The sequence below is a fragment of the Rhinatrema bivittatum genome, chromosome 3, assembly GCF_901001135.1.
Source record: "Rhinatrema bivittatum chromosome 3, aRhiBiv1.1, whole genome shotgun sequence".
NCBI classification, from domain to species: Eukaryota; Metazoa; Chordata; class Amphibia; order Gymnophiona; family Rhinatrematidae; genus Rhinatrema; species Rhinatrema bivittatum.
Window position 1 is genome coordinate 189,455,364 of NC_042617.1, and position 16,650 is coordinate 189,472,013.

The 16,650-nt window shown below is 39.6% G+C and overlaps 1 protein-coding gene across 1 annotated transcript in view; it reads left to right on the plus strand.

Moving 5' to 3' along the window:
- GRM1 (glutamate metabotropic receptor 1) overlaps positions 1-16,650 on the plus strand; it is a 915,771-nt gene that overhangs the window by 123,975 nt on the left and 775,146 nt on the right. The gene's annotated exons all lie outside the window — the stretch shown is intronic.

The following is a 16,650-nucleotide window of genomic DNA, read 5'->3' on the forward strand; positions in this document are numbered from 1 at the left end:
CTGTGTGAGAATCTGTATGCTTATGAAAGTGTCTGTGTGAGAGCTTGTGTGTTTGTGTGCCTGTGAGAACCTATGTGTCACATATAGGCTCTCATAGGCACGCTCACACATATATACACACATAATGAATCTGTGAAGGTGAGGGAGAGGCAGCCTGTGTATGTTAGAGAGAGGGAGTGTGTGAGAGAATGAATGTGTTATTGGGCATGTGTGTGAGAGAGAAAATAAATGGAATCCTTGATGCTCAACAATATGGTTTTCAGAAAGCCCATAGCACTGAAACTCTGTTGTCATCATTACTAGATGCCTTAATTGTGAATTTAGAACAGGGGAGATCTGATATATTAATTCAGCTTGATCCATCCAATGTTTTGACACTGTAAATTATCCTATGCTGTTGGCTTGCCTCCAACATATTGGTTTGGGGGCAATAGTGGTAGTATGGTTTAGATCATTTCTTCAAGATAGGAAGCAAGGTGTACAATTGGGGGATGTATATTCAAGTTGGAGGACGATGGAGAATGGGGTACCTTGTGGATCAGTATTGTTCAACATTTACTTATCTCCACTTATAACTGGTATTCAGTCTTTGGGTTTATTATATTATATCTATGACAATGATATACAGTTTTTTTAATTTCCTGTAGTCCGGATGGCTCTTTCCGAGAGGCTTATTTTCTGGAATGTATGCAGAAAATGAGGATTTGCTTACGTAGCAGAGGGCTTGCTTTGAATATATCAAAGACCACATTATTATGGGTTGGAATGAAATTTCCTCCACCGCACTTTACTGGGATATCAATTGATATCATACATCTGAATATTTGTTTGAAGCAGGTAATCTGTTGTTTGTAACACATTTTAAGAAGTTAATTAAGGCAGCATTTGATTAATTAAAGATGATATGTCCATTAAAGGCTCTGCTACCTAGTGATTTTATTTTTGTGATTGGTATTGCATACTTTCAGGTGGGCAACTTGAATACTGCAATAGTTTATATGTAGGTCTACCACAAAAAAAAACAGTTACAGATATTACAACTCATGCAAAATGCCACTGCTAGATTGTTGTCAGATACACGGCTGACTGATCACATTGTCCCTGTTTTCTTCTACCCTCACTGACTGCCTATTGCATGTAGAACAAAATTTAAAATAATGGTCATGATGCATTAACTCCTATATAGAAATTATTCTTGTTCTTTGGCCAGAAGGCTACAATTCTATGAACATGTAATTTAAGGTCTATGGGCACAAATTTGCTATCAATTCTGGCTACTTCAAATTACAGGCTCCCAGGAACTTGAATATAGGTCCTAGTTTATGGAATGCTTGCCCAGCAGAGTTGCGTGGGGAGAGGGATCCAAGCACTTTTAGAAAAATGGTGAAGGCCTTATTATTTTTTTTTTACTAAAGCTTTTAGTTGATGTTTTATATTTTTATTGTGATCATTGATTGCTCTGTTTAATGATTTTGATTTTTACAGTGTGAGTTTTATATTTGCTATTTTATGAGTGTATAAATTGTAATCTCTGAAAATTGGAAGTGTAATACAAGATTGTTTAAGTAAATATATAAATAAACCAGGACTACATTAGAAGCTGTGCATAAAAAGGTTAAACACACATACAAGTGCAAACATCAATAATCAGTACAGACAGTAACATTCTGCACTTAGAATAATCAATCATGGATATTGTATATCTTTGTATTCACTAGTACCAAGACTTAATATATCTTTACATTATCAGTGATTTCACTATATCCCATGAGGGTAAATCACACACTATTCACTGGGCCCATTTTTACTCATGCACAAACAAATACAATTGTTCCCCTGGCCTTCACACAGAACTAGATTTACTGTAATCCACAGGTTTACAGGTGATGCAGATGAATAACTATCTTTTAAGTAGTGGTGAATGCTACAATAGTTTAAATAGCATCTCAGAAATCAGCACAGCACCTGATGCCCAGTCTATCCCCCTTTGTGTGTGTAAGAAGAGTACTCATGCTGTTTAAGATTACTGGATAGCTTTATAATCTTCATGCAAGGAGCCTTTATATCAGCTCTTCTGTCCAGAAATGCAGTAATCAAAGCAGCAGCTCCAAGCAGACCACAGCAGGCACTCAGCAATTCCTTCTGCAGCTCATCTTATGCTGTCTGTTGTATCTTAACTGTCCAATCTACATAGGAGACATACTTCCAGGATCCCTGCAGAGATTGGCAGATCTATTTTAGCTGACACAGAGCCATCCTTTTCTGCCCTTCTCTGTTTCTCTCTGTCTTCTTACCAAAAAAAAAAGCCTAGGCTCACTTGAAAAATCCTATTGCTTCTTTCACTGGCTCTTAGATTTATGTGTTCTGAAGCATAGTACAGTCACATGTGCAGTGACACACCTGAAGCAGCCATGGTACGGTTGTCTCCAGGAGCCTTAGCATAATTAATCATTGGCAGCCATGTTTTGAATGGAGTCACAGCATCACTAATCATTAATGTCCTGGCTGTTCCTTCGTGATAGGAGCAAGGAGCAAGATAAGCGTGGATTACAATTAGGTCATGCATGGCTGAGAGGCAGCAGCGTGTCAGCTTGCCCAGCCCCAATCACCGGTATGCTTCTGTGCTGCCACAGACTGGGGTAACAGCGGATCTACCACAGTCATAGCCATAGTCAATCCCAGATACAGCAGCCAGGGACAGGAAGGGGAAAGCCACCAGGTGGGAACAGGAGTTGGAAGGGAAGGAAGGCAAACAGGGCCTGAGCTGTTGTAACTCCTCAGCAGGTGCAACTTCTGTGTGTATGCCCCATAATTACCTAGCAGAATCCATGAATTTTTAAAGTGAACTTATGTGAGTATGTCTGTTTTGAAAATTCAGACTAAAGTCTTCAGGTACTAATTACCTACAGACTTCATCCCTCTGCGAGCCACTGAAAATTACCTTCAGAGTATTGAAAGCCTGCCACGCAATTCTATACACCCCAGCAGTTTATTAATTCTGTAATTTAATACTATTAGATTTCTTATTTTCTCTTTGTTTACCAAATTTAAATGTTAATGCCTTGCTGTGAATGGTTTGGATTTATGTCTGTAATTTCAATGTTTCTGTTTTGATGTTGCTTTTCCGCTTTCTTGGATGTTGAAAATTTTGAGCGTATCATTTATTTGCTAGACTGTAGCTTTGATTTGTATAGAGAAGGTAAATTGCAGCGACCCGCACATAAGTCGGCTTTGACGATTCACAGATGTCCCCAATTAAAAGGTGAATTTTCAAAAGATACACAAGTAAGAAATAGCACGCCTGTGCGCAAAGTAGCTATTTTACTAACCGCAACATGCGTGCGTAAATCGGGGACCTCAAGAAAACTTGCGAGTGTAAGAAAGGGACGAGATGGGGTGTTCCAGGGAGGGGCCAACAGTTATGCACATAAGTGGCTATTTTATAACCTTTATACCAAAGTGATGCGCGCATATCTTGTACTCGAGTATTTTTACTCCTGCACAGTATTTGGTATAAGTGTTCGTAAACATCTCAAAAGTAAAAACATGGCTGCAAAGGGGGTCTGGGTGAAATGGGAGGGGGGGGGGGACTTCACGAGCTGCAGATGGACTGGGTGAACTGGTAGACTAATTGGTAAAACTGGCAATTTTATTACATGTGCATGTTATAAAATCCCCTGACTTACGTGTGTAAAAAGCTAACTTAATGGTGTTTGGGGGGGGGGGGAGAGAGGGCAGGAAATCCATCTAAGTAACACGAATTACTTCAGATGCATTTACTGAGCAAAGTCAGAGAAAGAGCATTTTCGATCACTGGCCCAAAACTGTGGAACACAATGCTGGCTGACTTGCACACACAGAAAGCAGTTTAAAGATGAGCATACGCCGATTAAAAAAAACTCAAAGGCTAGGTCACAAATACTGGCGATATATTTTATTGTATAGATGGTTCTGAAATGTGATTTATTTTGTTTTTGAATGATAGATTTGATTTTTATGTTCTAAATAGTGTTTTTATTGTAAACCTTCATAATTGTTAATTTCAGAGTGACGGTATATAAATAAACATGAAAAATATGAACATCGGAAATATGAGTATAATCTATTCACGTATCCCCTTAAAATTCAAAGTACAAATATTCAGGTATATCATTTGCACAAATGTATCTGTCTAAATTTTGACTTATCTGGATGAGTGGCGCCTTTGAAAATCAAAAGTATGCACTTAAATGCTCATCCTGCCCCAATTCCATCCCCTGGAATGCCTACCACAAATGTAGGGAAACGTGCACATGTAATCCAGTTACATATGTACTTTTTCCCACACAATCCTTGGATAATTTTAAAAAGCCAATTTAAACACAAAAACCGGGGTTTATGCTTGTCAATCTTTATTAAACTTATCCCTTAATGAAAATGAGTCAGTTTCTAAAGTGTGACTTTCATGGGAGTGGAATAATGCACAAGTCAAGAGATCACGCGTTGACTCTGAGCGTTCTGTGTAATATTTGCCAGCAGTGTGCTCCCTGGCCCTCACCACTGGAGGGCGTGAAACTGATATTAAGACCTTACAATGCCATGTCCCTGTCCAAAACAAAGCAGCAGATGCAGATATTAGTGACTTGCTGTATCAAATGTTTCAGGATGCTAATACAGAAAAATTCCAGGAGACTAAAACCAGGTGGAAAAGTCTTTGTACTCTACAGTAAATGACTTGTAAGCTTACACGATTCATTGTTTGCAGAACCGTGTCACAAATCCGTGTCTAAGGCCATTATACAATTATTTTGACATTTTAAATGCGATAGCATTAATAGTCTTAGACTTTTCAAGATTTTTACTGTTTCACTCATTCATTCATTCATTCATTCATTCATTCATTCATTCACTGAGTCAGTTATTTGGTGGTTTTAGGTAGATCATTTTAGAGGATGGCCTACTAAGCCACAGGATCGCTGAGTAGGTCAATCAAGCTATGGCATTTGTTGCTGGAGAATGTGATGAAGACATCTGTCTTAACTGAGTTTAAAAGGAGTTTGAACAAGTTCGTAGAGGAAGAGTCCATAAACAATTAGCCAGGTAGACTTGGGAAAGCCACCACTTGTGCCTGGGAGTAAGCAACAAGGAACTGGATCTACTCTTTGGGATTTGCTAGATACTTCCTAGTGACCCAGATTAGCCTCTGTCATCAGAGATGGGAAGCTGGACTGGAGGAACCCTTAGTTTGATCCAACATGGCACATCTTACGTTATGTCCTTATGACAAAATCGACCTTTACCTTCCTACAGTCAAAAGATGTTACATACCATCAAAGTTTGGGATAGTGCATACAGTCTAAAAAAATAGATTTTGCTAGGAATATAATTTTACAAACATTGACATCCTGAACATTCCCTCCTATGTGAAAGCATTTAGTGGTATTTGTTTAAAAAATATTTGGAGAACATGAAATAAAATTGAATGAAAAATAATGAGACAGCATGGCAGTATAAAAAGCTTTTCATAAGGAGTCTGAGGAAGAGCAATTTTCATCTTCCTTGTGGTGCATGCAATCCCACCAGTGTTTTATACCCAAAGCTCGGCAAGCTCATTTTCAAAAGGAAACTCCTCGTGGCTATGAAACGGTAAACATTATTTTACCTACCTATGGGGGAGTGACAATAATCAAATTGCTCTTTTATGCAGATAAACATAAAGCTTTTGATTATTTGCCTCCAAAATAAACTATCAAGAAGTGAGGAGGAGGAGGAAAACTTATTATTAGGAAACAAATGCCTGTGTATATTTTGCCATGAATTCTTTATACATCATTTAAAGCAAATGTAAAGTATGCAAGTATAAAAGTATCCACAGTCCCTATTTGTTCTGAATTTTCAAAGAGAAACTCCCTGGGGAGTTTCCCTTTCAAAATTAGCTTGCAAGTCAATTGGTAGAAAGTACCTGTGGTCCTAGAAGCTTCCCACATTTTAAAAACTTTTTCCCTCATCTTGTGCCAGGCTTGCAGGTTGATTCGCTCCATTTGACCCTGATAACTTGTCCTATTTAGTACGTCTATATTTTTTCTGGCTTTCTGCAGTTTTGCTCCCATCTAAACTAGAACAGATTATTTCTATATGAAGGAGTAGCCTAATGGTTAGACCAGCAGGCTTTGACCCAAGAAAGCCAGGATACAAATCCTGTGAAAGCTAGAGTAGAGGAAGAGTCTACTATTTAGAGCAGAGAGCAGTAAATCAGGATTCAAATTCCACTGCTGCTCCTTGTAATCTTGGGCAAATCACTTTACCCTCTGTTGCCTCAGGTACAAACTGCTGATACCACAATTATATTGACATATTAAGGTAGGTTACTGTTTTTTTCTTTTTTCTATTTGTTATAAGGATTACCCATCAAAATTCAGGAAAAGCATGTATGATCTCTTACAAGAATATATATTTATTCTGCTTTTTCAGGTATTTCAAGCAGATTACATTCAGCTACTGTAGTTATTTCTCTGTCCCCAGAGGGCTCATAATCTAAGTTTGTCCCTGAGGCAACAGAAAGTAAAGTGACTTGCCCAAGGTTGCAAGGAGCAGCAGTGGGATTTGAATCCTGATTTCACAGCCCCTTGTGGTAAGAGCAGATTAAGCAGTTGCTATCACAATTATATAGACATAGTAAGGCGGGTTACTGTTTTTTTCCTGAATTTTGGGCAGCTAGCCAGCATAGGAAGCTCATTTATTATCCCTAGAGGATCTTATGCTCATGGAGAGGCAGCGAGGCAACTGACCTGAGGTTTCAGAAATAGTGCAGGAGGCCCTTCAAATATGGAGTTGGAGCAAGGGGCTTTCTGTATAGAGCCTTGGTCCAGAAGGGTTCCTCTTCTGCCTACTTTCCTGTAGCCTATGTGTCTGATGGCCCCACTCTGCACTCAACCCTTTTGGTGTTAGGTTGAAGTACCCTGTCCTGTGGATGTGGTGGTGTGTAGGTAAAGCAAATATTTTCATTTGCTTTCTCTGCAGTGGGGGCAGTGGATATGTCTCAGTTCACCCAAGAGATCTTTGACCTATTCTGATCCAAGGATGATTTTTGACCTTTACTCATGGAAGTGATGGATATGGTTAAGGGTCTCCCTCCTCTACCCTGCTGTTTATGAGTCCAGATGCATGCAGTATTTTCCCAGAATATACACTTGCAGTTCCTTATCTTTTGTTTTGCAAAGGTTGTCAGTAGGAATATACAAGCCAAAAGATTTTTGTTTCAGTTCATTTAAATGGTGATTTTATTTTTATTTCATTGTGTTTTTTATTTCTTTCATATTTTCTTATTTTCAGATGTTTGTGTGTACCATTCATGTTGTGCTTACATTGGTAATTGTGCACAAAAATTGCAATTTGTGTACACAGTGTATACCCACAAAATGTTTTCTGTGCATGCAACTATGCACTATGCACACAAACTTCTGAAAAACAGGACCGACAAGTAGGGATGTGAATCGTTTATCTGCCGATTGAAAATATCATCCGATATTTTCAATATCATCAGATATCAGGGGGGTCCCTGATAGCGATAGGAAAACCCATGAATAATTTAGTGGGTTTTCTTATCGTTATTGGGGGGGGGGGGGGCGGGAAGAAAGGATACAACCTAAAAACACAACCTGACCCTTTAAAATGAGTTTGTTAGTATCCCTTCCCCCACCCTCCGGACCCCCCCTATAATTTTTTAAATACCTGGTGGTCCAGCGGGGGTCCCGGGAGCATTCTCCCATGCTTGGGCTGTCGGTTGCCACTAATCAAAATGGTGCCGATGGCCCTTTGCTCTTACCATGTGACAGGGGCTATCGGTGCCATTGGTCTGCCCCTGTCACATGGTAGGTGCACTGGATGGCCCGTGCCATTTTTAAAGATGGTGCCAGCCATCCATTGCTCCTACCATGTTGACAGGGACCGGCCAATCGCACGGATACCCTGTCACATGCTAAGGGCAAAGGGCCATCAGCACCATTTTGTTTACTGGCAGCCGACGGCCCGCGCGCGGTAGAATGCTCCCGGGACCCCTGCTGGACCACCAGGTATTTAAAATTTTTTTGGGGGGGTCCGGAGGGTGGGGGGATACTAACAAACTCAATTTAAAGAGTCGGCTGTATTTTTTGGTTATCGGCTTGGGCGCAGCCGATAAAAAAACTCGATCGGACTGCAAGATAAAAATTTCACGATGTGAATCAGAACCGGAATCTGAATCAATACCAGTTCCGATTCACATCTCTACTGACAAGCGCCTGCGGGGAGGGCCCCCCTTAACATGGCGCATGCCGGAGGGGATGCCCACCCCCCTGACTCTCTCTTATATATAAACTGCCTCTTACCATAAAGCACACCCCTTTTCCTATCACATGCAATATTTAGTGCATTTTGATAAATCCAGGCCATAGATTGTAGAAATGATAGCTAAAATATTTTTTAAAGCAACAGATGGTGGAACTTGAAAAGGAAATAGCACAAGATGTAAAAATTCCAAAAACTTAATTATATTTAAGAATTGGTTAGAACCAACTTTCATAAAAGATTTAATAACATTTAAAAAGCAAAAGAAAAACTATTTATAAACCTTACAACAAATAAAAATGAATCCAAACCCCTCCCAAATGTCACAAATGTTTACACAAATAAAACTTCTGCTGCTCCTATTTATCATTTCTAATGTGCTACTAGACACATAGTACTGTACAGATACACATAAGAGACAGTCCTTGCTCCATAGAGCTTATAAGTATGCATGACAATCGAGCCTATAGGAAGTGCCTTTATTGTAGTTAAGTGATGAGTTTTTAGACTGGATTTGAATACAGTCAGAGAGAGCATGACATACTGACTCGGGAAGATTATTCCAAGCATATGGTATAGGAAGTTGGAAAACACGCAGTCAGGAGTGGGCAGTAGAGGAGAAAGGCACAGATAAGAGCAACTTGCTGGAAGAACGGAGTTCACAAGGACGGATGTAGGGACAGAGAAGAGAATTAATGAAGTTGCAGAATGAATACATGTATAGATGAGTAAAACCAAATAAGAAGAACTGGTTCAAGCCTAAAACTAAAGTCTCAGTATCGCCATGTTTCGGCACAAATGCTTGCTTAAGGGGAATGTTTACAACATGTAAAATCTGCAGTGAAAAATCCTTATTTTAATGTAGATGAAATCTTGAGGAATGCAATGAAGATATCATGGAAAAGTGTCATACTGTGACTGTTGAAGATAGAACCTACAGTCCCAGAAACACTCCACAAGATGAAGAGATGACGCATAAGGGGGAGATTTCTACTTGTTTGAAGAGAAGGATATTCATACATGACAGCAAAATCAATCTAATAGTCATTTGATGCCAAAATGCACAACTGTGATGTAAACTTATGAAAATTCCACAACAAGCATAAATTAATTAAAACTAAATAAGGGAAAAGTTCTAATGTAGTAAACATTTAAAATGAATCCCAAATAATATTTAATGCAATCATATTCATTTAAAATATATCCAATCTAAAATATATACTATATTAAAAATTAATGTTTCATAAAATTGCCACTAGAATGTAAGCAATTATAAACATCACAGATATTTGCATATATCAATAAATTCCAGTTCCTCAAATTTTGTCTCCTCTTATGTAGAGAAAAATAACTGACAAATTACTGCATAAAGTAAAAAGTAGACAAACAAATGAAAAATAATAGATAATAGAAAATCCTTAAAATAAAAATTAAAATAAATATAAAATTAGATTTTTACAGTTTTGACCTATACCATTCCTGGAAGGCTGAATCCCTTGCTCAGAGTGGTCAGGAGGGATTGTGTATCTCTTTACCCAGACCAAGAGAAGGTTTCAGTGCCCAGTCAAGGGAAGAGAGAAGAATTTTAACCTAGTTTGAGTTTTTTTCCAATTGTAGATGAAAGGCATATTTTCTTTCTCCCTTCCTTACCCAGAGCTGGAAGCTTTAAGAACTGCTTTCAATATTCAGACTTTCCTCCTAGAGGGCTACATCTTTTCAATTTGAAGAGGAATTAAAGGGAGAAAGAAAAGGTCATCTAGAGACCCCCAAAGGAGTTTCTGCACCTGGCACACGAGACATCAACAGGTTTGAGATCAGGAGTACTTATGGATCTCAGGTATTGTGGGTAAAAGGGCCATACACACCTAGGGGACACAGGTCACTTTGAGACCCTTGTTTAATCCACCCCATGAAGGACAAAGAAATCTCAAGACCCCACACTGAGGTAGAGACACTAAAAATTTGTACTCCTACATGGCTGAAGAACCTGGATGTAACTGGATACTTGTCCCAAAGAGCTGTGGTAACACACACACAAGGGAGGTTGTCTCTGCCCTGGGCCTTGAAGGTTATCCTTCCCTCCAACAGAAAGAACCCAGCCCTTGGGACCAGAAAAAAGGAAAAGAGACTGAGGAATTAGCCCCAAGATATAAATACTTTTATGGACCCTTAGCATACAGTTTACCCACCAAAAAGCGGTTACACATATTAAGGTTTGCATTTTCTAGCAAGTAGGAGGCACTGATGTTTTTAAAGTCTCTGGACTTACTGACATCCCTCATTTTTTATGCTTCACAAACATCTGGATAGTTTTAAAATACAACAGCAGCACTTCAATTTATTTGAGTCAAAAACAGTGGGAGGAGCTAAGTAGAGGAAAAGCTCAAGAGCATATAATAACCTCAGGCATGAAACGTAAAGGGGCATGCCAATACCATTTATCACCATCTATCCTTCTGTTCTGGCAAACTGTTTTTCCAGCTCCTTCCTTTCTTGCCATCTCTGCCCATTAGTAGCTTCCCCTCCTCCTTCATAAAAATTATTAAAAAATGAACTTTCAAGATAATGTCACTTCCTTCTACAGGTTCCATAGGTCCTTTTTTTAGATGACATCTGAAGAAGGGATCTCTGTGATCTCTAAGAATAGACTCCCTGATTTGTCAACAACCTCTGACACCATCAACAAAAGGATTTTAATCAGCATCGCATGGTCCTTGATGAAGGAGATATTGTGCTGAAATAGTTTGAGTCATACTTGAGGACGCGATCTCAGGTAGCAGATAGATCATTCCAAGTCAAATTAGACAATCATTTATCTGACACCTTCCCAATTGATACAGGGGTCAGCACTCTCTGCTACAGTATTCAACATATATATGCTATTTCTATGTACATTGCTAGTGGAACTAGGAATTCATTTCTTCCTATATGCAGATGATATTGAATTCTACATACCATTCAACAAATCTTTTGAAAAAACATGAAGGCAATACAACAAAAACTCTCTCAACTGAAGCTAACTCTAAACACACACAAAAAAAATGAAATTATGTGGTTAAGGAGAAATTCCATGATAATCAAACTGCCAAACTTAGACCTAGGAAATTTTAACATTATACTCACAAATCAAGTAGGAGACCTAGGAATACAGATTGATGAGAATGTCAATGAAAATGCATATAAGCAAACTAATTAAATCAGGATACTCCAAGCTGAGAATACTACACCGGCTGAAACCATTGCTAACAAGACTTCTGCACTGTCTTACAATCATTAATATTTTCAGACATAGATTACTGCATCTCCCTATTAGTAGGCCTACCCTCAGGACTACTAAAACTACTAAAGTTACTACAAAATGCCTCAGCCAGACTCTTACTAGGAACAAGGAAATTTGATCACATCACCCTCTCACTGATAGCACTGCACTGGCTTCCTGTACAATCCAGAATTCATTATAAAGTATTAACTATAATTTTTCATATTATCAACATTAACCATGCTTAATAGGAATTACTCTTCAACCATACAACCCGCAGAGCGCCCTAACATCACAAAACAAAGGACTTCTAAAGGTGCCCACAACTCGAAACACACACCTAACACAAATAAGAGACAAAATTTTTTCCATAGCAGGCTCTAAACTATGGAACTCTCTTCCTGAGTCTCTATGCCAGATAACAGAAACAAAGAGTTTCAAAAGAGAACTGAAAACATGGCTCTTTAGAAATGCATGTGAACTCCAATATGCTGATAACATCACTGTCAGAACCCTAGCCTATGCTAACAGATTGAGCAATAAGTATTGAGCGATGTTAAATGTACACTAAGTATAACAAGAAAGATAATGAAATGGAAACACAGGTTATAATTCTACATCAAAGCACCCTAATTACCTTGTGCTTAATGTTGATGTACCGACTCTGAATACAGATTTGCTTTCAAGACAAAATAGATTATGTATTAACATGACCTAGAAAATGTATATACTGTTATATTGACCCAGAATATGAACATTGAGACAGAATGGGGTTGTTAAACCAGTAACCGAAAGCTGATTTTGTAAACCGTTGTGATCTTATTCTGGAATGACGGTATATAAAATAAATAAATAAAATAAAAATTGTTGGCTCAGAAGTATCTTTGTGTATTGTATACCAGTTATTTTTTAGGGAACTTAAATGGGACATCTCTCAGAGATCAAGTTTTCCCCTTTATTGTTCAATCTTTGTATGTGCAGTAACCTTCAGGAGCAATAATGCACAGTGCTGGGTTGGACCATCTGAACTATGCTGATAACATACAGATTTTTGGAGGAGTAGGGTCCATGTGTGACTCTCAATTGAATAAATTGTCAAATCAGGTTTGTCACAGGTCAGTAACCAGGAATATACTTCTTTTGAACCCTCAAAAGACCGAGGTGTTGTGAGTGAGGAAAGTGTCATTGAATTTATCCATCCTAGCAATATCTTTTGCTGGAGAAGCTCTTCTTGTGAAGTCAGAAGTAAGAAAAGAGCTTTGATCAGTTACATCTTATTCAAGATCTTAGATCTTGTGAAAGATAAACTAGAAAATGTTATCCAGGCCATGGTGATCAGTTGTCTTAACTACTGCGATGCCTGGGCTTCATAAGAAAAACAAGATAAGTCATCTGCAATTGGTTCAGAATATAGCAGCAACTCTTATTTTGTTGAAGTTGAGGTTGTAGGATCATACAATGCCTGTGTTAGACATGTATTGGCTACCAGTTATGTTTTAAAATTGATTAAATATATGATGTTGATTTCTTAAAACTTTAAAAAAAATATTCCTCTGTTTTAAAGAGAGAAGCTGCCCTGGTATGTGCAGTTTTTAAAATACCCTGTTTTCCCTAGGACTAATATAGCTATTAGAAGGCTGACTTACATATTGTTAGGATTTGCAAATTACTGATTAGTTTATTTCTAACAAGTTGAAAAGTGTTAAAAAATGTTTAGAAGAGAAAAGATGTTTATCTTCCATCAAAGAATTATCGACCAGTCTATGCTGGACATGAGTGACTAAATCAATCCAAGGGGCATCATGGGATTTGTCAATTATGGCTGCGTGAGTCTGCCTGTGAATCGTTAATGCAGGAAGGAGAGCTCTCCTGTCATTATTTTTATCTGATTGTTTGTTAAAGGCAGTCACAAAAAAATATTATGTCATTAGCAATGTTTGCAAATAAATTTCTGAGCTTAACCAAATTTTAAGTCTGAATGTCAAACTTGGCTGTCTCCCTGCTGAAGTAAATATATAAATATGCAGCTACTTGTGCAATCTGGAACAGATGCAGTTCTTGAAAACACAGTGCTGTTATCACATCCATTTGTCTCGGGTGATTACTGACGTTCATGCTGGATTGTAATAACATATTCAGCTCTTGTCAGATTCAGTAACGTCTTATGAAAAAATATCAAAACCAAGGGAAAAAACCAAGTTTGGACTCCATTAAACTCTCAGCTTCAGTCAAGTCACCCAACCTAGATCTGAATGACGCACAAATCATTTTGCTGATCATGGTCTACAATTACATATGTCTCTAGCATTAAGCAACAACTTCTGATTAGATACCTGATTCTGATAATCATTAATAAGACAGGCAAAGAGAATTTGAAATGAAGTTGGCTGTAGAGGCAAAAACTCAAAATAAAACTTTAAAAAATATATCCGAAGCAAGAAACCTGTGAGGGAGATGGTTGTACCGATAGATAACCGAGGGGTTAAAGGAGCTCTTAGGGAGATAAGGCCATTGCAGAAAGATTAAATTAATTCTTTGCTTCTGTATTTACTAATGAGGATGTTGGGGAGATACCAGTTCTGGAGATGGTTTTCAAGGGTGATGACGAACCAAATCACTGTGACTAGCAAATCACCTGGATTGGATGGTATGCATCCTAGGGTTCTGAAGGAACTAAAAAATGAAATTTCAGATCTATTAGTTAAAATTTGTAACCTATCATTAAAATCATCCATTGTACCTGAAGACTGGAGGGTGGCCAATATAACACCAATATTTAAAAAGGGCTCCAAGGGCAATCTGGGAAACTATAGACCAGTGAGCCTGACTTCAGTGCTGGGAAAAATAGTGGAAACGATTCTCAAGATCAAAATCGTAGAGCATATAGAAAGACATGGTTTAATGGAACTCAGTCAACATGGATTTACCCAAGGGAAGCCTTGCTGTTATGCGTGCCGTCCGTGGCAGACCCGCAGCATGGCCCCCTCACCTTTCTACAGTGACTCCAGCTTCTGATTCCTCCTCGCTGGTGGTGGTGGGGTGTCAATTCCATCCTTGGGCCTCCCCCGGTGCCTCTGGCCCTGCCACAGTCCCCGGCGTTCCCGGTCCTGCTACCGCTTGTCGCCGGGCCTCTCCACGTGGCCCGTGGAGAGACGCTGCTACTCGTGCTGCGACCCTCCCTAGGCACACGCGCACCATTGATCCTTAAGTAGGGACCGCAGCGAGAACCTAGCCACGGCCCCGGGTGATGATGTCAACGTAACTACAGTATTTAAGCTCAGGCTCTGCTCACTAGCATTGCTTTTGCAACAGGTCTCCTCGCTGTTGAGTACTCATTGCCTCCTAGAGATTCGTCTCTTCCCTGCGTTCCTGTTCCTCGTTGTTCCTGGTGCCTGTCTCATCGTTCCTACCTTGATTCATTCTTCGGATTGACTATACGGACTTTGACTTTGCCATTGACTCTCTCCAAGCCCGGACCTCCACTTCACCTGACCACGCTACTGCCTATCTCCAGACCCAGACCTCTGCTTCACCTGACTATGCTCTTGACTATCTCCATGATCAGACCTCAGCCTTGCTTGCCACTGCCTTCGGATTGCCGCTAGCCCTGACTCAAGCTTTCCCTTGGATGCCTCTCCAGCTTACTCCCTGGACTTGGTTTCTTCAGGCTTCGGCCTGCTTTTGCTCGAGCACCCTCTGTCTGCCTCCGTTCCATTGGCGCCTGAGTTTCCAGGACATTACCCACTCCAGAGTAAAACTGTACCATCTCTCACCTGCTGTCTCTGGGCTGAACCAACTCATACTTAGGCTATACACAGAGGCCCACCTAAGTCCTGCCGGCCCCAGCACCCAAAGGCTCAACCTGCGGGGAATGAGGGCTGGTATAGGTGAAGCTCCAGCGGCCTCTGTCTATCAGCCCACTCCACCTGCCGACAGTGCGGACCCATAGGTCCTTACCTACGGGTTGTGTCAACCCCACCTCGGCCCAAAGATCCACCTCCAAAGCAACAATTGCCTCACAAATCTGCTTCATTTTTTAGAAAGGGTTAATAAACATGTGTTTAAAGGTGAACCAGTAGATGTAGTATATTTGGATTTTCAGAAGGTGTTTGACAAAGTCCCTCATGAGAGACTTCTAAGAAAAGTAAAAGGTCATGGGATAGGAAGTGATGTCCTTTCTTGGATTACAAACTGGTTAAAAGACAGGAAGCAGAAAATAGGATTAAATGGTCAATTTTCTCAGTGGAAAAGGTTAAACAGTGGAGTGCCTCAGGGATCTGTACTTGGACCAATGTTTTTCAATATATTTATAAATGATCCGGAAAGGAATTCAGCGAGTGAAATTATCAAATTTGCGGATGACACAAAATTATTCAGAGTAGTTAAATCACATGTGGATTGTGATACATTGCAGGAGGATCTTGCGAAACTGGAAGATTGGGCATCCAAATGGCAGATGAAATTTAATGTGGACAAATGCAAGGTGTTGCATATAGGAAAAAATAACCCTTGCTGTAGTTACACGATGTTAGGTTCCATATTAGGAGCTACCACCCAGGAAAAAGATCTAGGCATTACAGTTTGAAATAGTCAGCTCAGTGTGCTGCAGCAGTCAAAAAAGCAAACAGAATGTTAGGAATTATTAAGAAGGGAATGGTTAATAAAAGGGAGAATGTCATAATGCCTCTGTATCACTCCATGGTGAGACTGCACCTTGAATACTGTGTACAATTCTGGTTGCCGCATCTCAAAAAAGATATAGTTGCGATGGAGAAGGTACAGAGAAGGGCAACCAAAATGATAAAGGGGATGGAACAGCTCTCCTATGAGGAAAGGGTTAGGGCTGTTCAGCTTGGAGAAGAGATGGCTGGGGGGGGGGGGGGGGGGGGGGTATGATAGAGGTCTTGAATGAGTAGGCATTCCATGAAGTTAGTAAGTAGCACATTTAAGACTAATCGGTGAAAATTCTTTTTCACTCAACGCACAATTAAGCTCTGAGTTTGTTGCCAGAGGATGTGGTTAGTGCAGTTAATGTAACTGGGTTTAAAAAAGGTTTGGATAAGTCCATTAACTGCTATTAATCAAGT